The 7,223-nt window shown below is 35.4% G+C and overlaps 1 protein-coding gene across 5 annotated transcripts in view; it reads left to right on the plus strand.

Moving 5' to 3' along the window:
- Positions 1-7,223, plus strand: part of LOC108749437 — a 16,735-nt gene that overhangs the window by 6,850 nt on the left and 2,662 nt on the right. The window contains exons 1-2 of one of the 5 annotated variants that reach the window (XM_018488158.1): positions 3,828-4,016; positions 4,464-4,573. The exons of 2 other annotated variants lie outside the window; for them this stretch is intronic. The gene's annotated coding sequence lies outside the window, so the exon portion shown is untranslated. Of the gene's footprint in view, positions 1-3,827; positions 4,017-4,463; positions 4,574-5,202; positions 5,498-7,223 lie in introns of those variants that run through there. 2 more of the 5 variants (XM_018488157.1, XM_018488156.1) reach the window with 2 other exon arrangements.

Consider the following 7,223-nt stretch of genomic DNA (forward strand, 5'->3'; position numbering starts at 1 on the left):
TTTTTATGTAAAGATATATATTATATTATAAACTATCTCTTTTGGCTCCTCCTGTGGTTAAAATATTGGATACATTCATCAAGGCAAGAAATGTTGATTTCAATAAAAAGATGTAAAAAAATGCGTTAAAAATACGTTGTTCTAACATCGTTTGATTTTCTGTATCCATACACACACACACAGTACAATTGTATTGTGGAAGAGATAATGTACAAAAACCCCTACTTAGCTTGCGAAACAAGCGAATAGTTGCTAGGCGGCGTTTCGGATCACGCAATGTTTCGCCACGCTAGCTTAGTTCTATCTCGAATGGCATCGGAAATCTTTTCTCGTGGTAAAAGATGCAAATGACTTCTTCGCCACGAGGGGACCGTCCGGCAGAAATTTCTTCGGGGCGCTAAGGGCCTGTCCGTTTGCTCGGTAACTCAAGCGGAATAATTACTGGGCATCAGTCGAACCCTCTCCACTTTTTCATGCGACTTCTCGGCGGGCAGGGATGAGCGAATTTACTCGGGGGAATCTTCTTTCACACAGGTGTCGAGGCGCAGAACGAAAGAACCGCATTATACGCGCGGTTGCGCGCAAATCGGATTTTTCGAATCTCGCCCGCATTCTTTTTTCCTAATTAATTTTTTTTAATTAATCCTGATCTTATCTATTCACTTCGACTTTTCATTTAAGGCGGCCAAAAAATCTCGAAACAGAAAATATTTTGTACTTGTTAACATAACGTGATTGTGTTCTTTAAACATTTTGTATTAAAGCCAACGTTTTTTAGTGTTAAACTAACAATTTATCAGAGTAAAATGACTTTATACTTTAAAACGTAAATTTCAAGATAAATGAATGAAACGTTAACTTATTGAAAAAATATGCTTCTACAATTTCTTTACAAATTGTGTCAGTGTTATATTTTTTGTTAATTTTTTTGTAATATTCATGTTATTTTCTAACATATTTATCTTACAATAAATTACAATGTAATTAAAGTATAGTAAAATAAATTACACGTAAATTTTAAAATAAATTATACGAAAATTTGAATGAACCATTTAAGATACACATGAAATATGTTAAAAATAACATACATTTTGTAATTTTATAAGTTAATCCTTGCACTAATCTGACATGATCGCACTTTTTTTTAACTATTAAAAGAAACACTTGTCGCAAATCATTTATGCAACGTGCCATAATCATTTTGCAATGACGGTGCTAAAATAAACGATAGCAAATATTATTATTATTACTCCACATTGTTATCGATCGTCGTATGCATTCCACTTACGCAATCGATGGCTCTGTAAGATTATCATACAGAAGTTTGTAATTGTCGCGAGGAAAAAAGAAACAATAAGCGCACAGTCGTATAACGCAGACGTGCGTCAAGGTATATCGCGCGTGGTCGGTTAAAACTGCTCGTGAAACAGTTAACGACAGGTCGATCACGTTGACGTCTTTATACCTTTTAATCGTTTCCACAAGATTACGTAATTTTTTACATATGAAAAATTATTTTCTCTCAAATATATCACGAAAAATAAGTCTGACATCATCGGGCCACCGTAATAACGTGAATCAACATCGTGCGAATAACTTGACTCGTGAACTAAAGAAAGTGGCTACGTCAAAGGAAAGAAAAGGCTACGGAGAAGCATCGATTATTGGTAATTTCGCAGCGAATACTTTTGTCCCCCCCGTGACGAAAAATCACAGATTTTTGCTGTAAAACACGTCGAGACAATCACGTCGCGTCTTCGAGATGTTCGCTTTGTCGCAGCTCGTTCGATCTCAGCGTCGAAGGGAAAAAGTCTCGTTGACTGATCGAGGCTGAAGTCAAGGAGCGAATCGAACGCGAAGATCAGCATCCGACGTGAAAAACGTTCAACGTTCAAGTGCGAACGTACTGAGAAAAAAAGTTATGCGCGATTTAGTTACTCGTGTTTCCTCGACGGCAATCACGATGCGGAACACCGCCTTCGAAACGGTACGAAACGGCGGTTGCCTGCAAGCCGTTAAAGAGGTCGTCGTTAGCCGTAGGAAGTGCCGTGCCCAAGGAAGGAGAATGTTTTTAAAACTACGTCTCTAGACGCGCCGCTGATTCAGCTGTTACCTTTTTTTAGAACTCCTCCTGCGTGATTGCACGAAATATCTGCATGTAAGGCTTCTTATTGTGGCACTTCCCGTTGTGTTATCTGTAAAAAAAATATTCTATCGTTAGAGATACAGATATCTCTTCTGACACTTGGTTGAATTATATCGAAGATGCATACATGGAAAGAACAGTTTTGCTGAAATATATTTAATTAGATACAAATCTAAAAATTATTTTCTTAGATTATCAAAATAATTATCTAAAACATTTAAAATATGATTATACTGTACTTTACAAAAAAATTTTGACAGTCTAACGATCAATATATGAGTGTTATTTAATTATTTTCGACGATCCAACAAAATTACATGTTTTTACATCTGTATCTAAATTTATAGATGCTTCAACAAAACGGCAGAAAAATATTCCTTTCCGTATAGTAACTAATATCAAATATCTTTTTTGCGCTTCAAAGTTCGCAAATCTCTGCTTGATTAAAAAGTTTATATTGTGACAGTTATAGACAATAATTTCATAATTTTATGAATTATAAACAGTAAAAGTAATATTTTGCAAATTTCAAATGTTCTCGATTAATTTAACTTACAATCTTACAAGCTATGGCGATTAAGCGCTGTTGAAGATTCTATATTTGTGCTGATTTTTAGAGATACTTAAAAAAATTCATTTTCTTGTAATTAATATACATATGTTCGCATAATATTAAATTTTATTTCACTTGTAAAGAGGTATGCATACCTTGTGCCGAAACAAATAAATACATAAAATATAAAATATATTTTTTTAAATAATTTGAAAAATGCAATTTAAGTTTAATTAAGTTCCATTCGTCGAATAGACGTATGCTTATTTTTATTGGGTTTCTAAATATGCTTATCGTTCTGTATTTAATACACGAATATACAAATGCGTAGTATATCAGTTTAATTGACAATTTCTTATTTTGTTTTGAGTGAACCGTGGAAAGATTAAAAATGCGGAAAGATCAACTATCGCGAAACGACGCAAATTTCTCTCAATTTCGCGTCTTATCGTGACAAGCTGCGTTTCAATGAGATGCAATGAGTCAGAATAATCTTCGTGTTGTGCTCAACTGACACACGGTCTATCGGATTCTACGGGCCAATATACAAGCGGCGCGATCACGTTACTCTTCCCGATTGCAAATACGGCCGATTGCAAATAGTACCGTCCGGTACTCCTCGGAAAACTACAACCTTGGGCTTCATAAGCACTGATAACGTGGTGCAAACGTTGTTAATTAAAGCGCTATCATTATGGCATCGCGCGAATTATCGGACGTGCATCGTCAATTAAATTCCATCTCGGCCACAGACGATTCCACGAAACAAAGACATTAGTCTGGAACGGAAATGCGCGCCCCAGAGTAACGCGATAATTCTCATCGGGCCTCTCGAAGGTAGTCTCAATATGACCTTCTTGCTGATCCCCGTCTTCCTCCCGCCCTCATCCCGCGATCGCAACAAGATTCGCGGAACGTCCAGAGCAATATTTCTTCGCCGGAAAAATATCATCCATCATCATGACGAACAGTTGCTAAAATGTGTCATCGGCATCGACCGATATAAATTTACTTGCAGGATGAATGACCGCGCAATAAAAAGTGCGGCTAACGGGTTCTTTCGCGCATGCGTTTGCACTGTCGTCCGCGAGGCCTAAGTGAATCTAGGCTAGTCAGAGCTGCAGCCGAGAGATGCAGCAATAGAATAGTCTTACCTTGGGACTAGTTGCATGCTAACAGAGAGAGAGAGAGCTTCTCCGTCCGCGACGCGTCTCTCAGTGTTTCTCCCAACTTCCGTCGGATTATATTCTATAAATACCGCCAGACAAGAGAGTGTCATTTACATTTCAAGACATTTTGATATCAGCAATTGTTGAGGTAAATTAGTTTCAAGTATTCACGGAAAGAGTAAAAAGGAGATTGCGAATCGCCGTTTATTATTTCTCATAGAAATATTTTCGAATCATTTAAGAGTCGCTAGAATATTTCTTTAGATTTCGTAGTTCATTAGAATATAAATTGTTTGAATTAACACGTGTTTAAAAGTTGATCCTTTTAGAATCCGAGAAGTAGGTCAAAAAAGATCATGCATTCCTTTAGATTTCATTTCATATGAAATATGTCAAAATCTTTCATTCTGTTAACAACATAATTTGTTTATTTGGAAAAATCGATCGTTAGAGCATTGAGTCCAGTTAAAGCTCTCCGCACGAGAACGTATACGTTATAATAATAAATAACAATAAGATTAAGGCTAATAAGAGTCAGCGCGGGAATAGACGCGGGCATAGATATTAATTCATGTTAAATACTTCAATTTGATAGATGATGTGCAGCTATATTCCAAAATCTTGAACGTTTCCATTCTCTTTGGAGTCATCATCAGCAAGTTATACATAATCAACGATCAATGTTGATTAAACGATCTATTTAAGGTGAGTTACTCACATTTTTTTAGAATATCTCTTCACTACATATTGTTACAATTTTACAACTTTACATACCAAATTCCGCTTCAGCTTTTGGAATCTGACAGCCCGGGAAAAAATATTTTATACGTAGTTGTATAAAATTACATAAAAACATATATAATTTTATTTAATTATATATATAAAATATTTTTTTCCGGAAGTGACTTATCAAGAACAGATCGTTTAATCAAAGAGAGTGGAAACGTTCAAGATTTCGCAATAAAGCTGCACATCGTCCATCAAATTGAAGTATTTTACGTGAATTAATTACCTATACGCACCTATTCCTGCGCTGACTCTCATTAGCCTTAATCTTATTGGTATTTATTATTTTAAAATTTGAGAATCTGATTTAAATTATATTTTTCGCACACATTGTGTTACGTGGCACACAGAAAAACTTAAGCAGAAAAACTTAAAAAATCAAAAATAGTAAAACAATATTTTAGATTATTTCGCTACTGTTTTACATTTTATTGTTTGCGTTTCTTTTTTTTAATCATGGCCCTCAAATCGAATTGTATCGTGCTATCGATAATTGCATATCGAAAACCTTGCGAATGCGTCCTGACGATTGTTCACCCTTGTCGTAGGGTATATGCGCGCGCACAAGATCACCCCAGTCGGGAGTTCTCCACCCCCGATGAAAACGTTTATTGATCTGGTGTAAATGTACGAACTGACGACCAGTTGTGCCCGACGTTAAACCAAAAGACGAGACGCACGTGCGAAAACGAGATAAATAAACAGTTACGAAGTGCAACAAAAACGATCTCAATCAAATACGCTCGCCGGTGTAATTACTACAGATAAAAGTGGATACCTTATCATCGTTTAGCAGACACATCTGCAAGGGGCTGAATGAAAGAGGAAAGTTATCCCGAGGAAGTGAGTAGACGAATGTACAAACAGATTAGGCTGGATACATATCTCGACATAATAATTGTGGCAGCTAGAATTTCATTCATTTCTTTAATTAATTCTGCATACTTTCCTATCCTACTTTCGATTGATACTCGGCCTGCTGTCAATGTAACTACAGAACTTGTCTCTGACGTAATTTCGTCGTAAGATTAGCTTTAGATTAGCGTGACGTGCGAGGAATACGAATAAAAATGAGAAATAGAATTTGCGAGTCGCAAAGTTGCACCGGATATGTTAACCGTAGTTGTCTATCGTGCACGGAATACTTTATATCGCATTTCCTTTTTATCTATGAAATAGGAGCCACATACAGAACAAACATTCAAATTATACCACAGGGACTTATTTTTGATTTCCATCATGAAGAAAAATAAGAAAATGTAAAATAAAACGATCCCCGAACGACTGCGAAAAGATAAAAATCGTATCCTTCTTTATCTCTCTCTCTCTCTCTCTCTTTCTCTCTCTCTCTCTCTCTCTCTCTCGCTCTCTCTCTCTCTCTCTTCACCTTCTCGATTCGACAAATTTATTTTAAATATATGAATGTAAATTTAACACCATGTGTGTGTTTTATAATCTTCACTATGTTGATGCAATGTTATAATATCAACACGGTGCGGATTTAAAATCCATGATGTTGACATCGATACTAACAGTGAGAATTATATAAATACACCATACCATGTTAAATCCATATTTATATTTTTTAGATTTGATAATTCAGTACTAATATGTGCAACTGGAAAAAAAACATAACGTTTGCGTGTTTCATGATGAATTCTCACGTGTCAACTAAGAATGATGAAACCAATTGTGCAATTCGATATTTGTGTGGAATAGTCGAACGACTAAGTGGGTCAGAGAAAGGCAATGCACCTTTATATAAACTGGTACTACCTGTTTGATAGGCTGCAGGCCTACAGAAATATGCGAGAGAGAATAATTCTTTAGAATACGAAACTTTCGATCAAATCAAAAGAGTTGAAAATATACTATATAATATTGTATACAAAAGAAGAATTTTGCAGCATTGGAAAAAGCGTGATTACATTAATCGGAATTTTAAAAATGAACGTACCAAATAAAAATTTGCTGATTAAATCTATTATAATTCTATAGCCATTGTATGTTATAATTTTAATCCTAGAGATGATCCGAATCTTCTGATTCGTCCATTTTCAACTAGAAATTTTTCTCAATGTGATAAGAATCTCAAGCATAATAAGCAATGCTGTAAAAAGTTTTGACAATATTCTAGCAACCATCTCGATCGGCTTATATAATTATTTTAATAACCCAACAAAGTTACTCTCAGATCTGTATATAATTAAATTTTTAGATATTTCAGCGTCAAAATCGTTCTTTCTATGCAAGTAATTGTCTTACGTTTTTTTCTAAGATTTAGAAAAAGCTAAGTACGCAAATCGAATAAGTAATTTCACGTTTTGTTGAAGCTGCGCAAAGTATCATTTCAAACGAGTTACTTCCAATACCGGCAGTTAGGCCTACTCGACATACAGTGCTTCAGATAAATCGCCAATGTCAGTTTTAGACGACCAAATAAACGGCGCGCGCAATATTTATGCCGGCGATAAATCCGCAATAATTGGATCGTCGCAAAAAGTACAGCGACGGTTTCAGAAAATGAGAAAAAAGTTTTGATACATATATATATATATATATATATATA

This window comes from Trachymyrmex septentrionalis, unplaced genomic scaffold, assembly GCF_001594115.1.
Source record: "Trachymyrmex septentrionalis isolate Tsep2-gDNA-1 unplaced genomic scaffold, Tsep1.0 scaffold29, whole genome shotgun sequence".
In the NCBI taxonomy this organism is placed as follows: Eukaryota; Metazoa; Arthropoda; class Insecta; order Hymenoptera; family Formicidae; genus Trachymyrmex; species Trachymyrmex septentrionalis.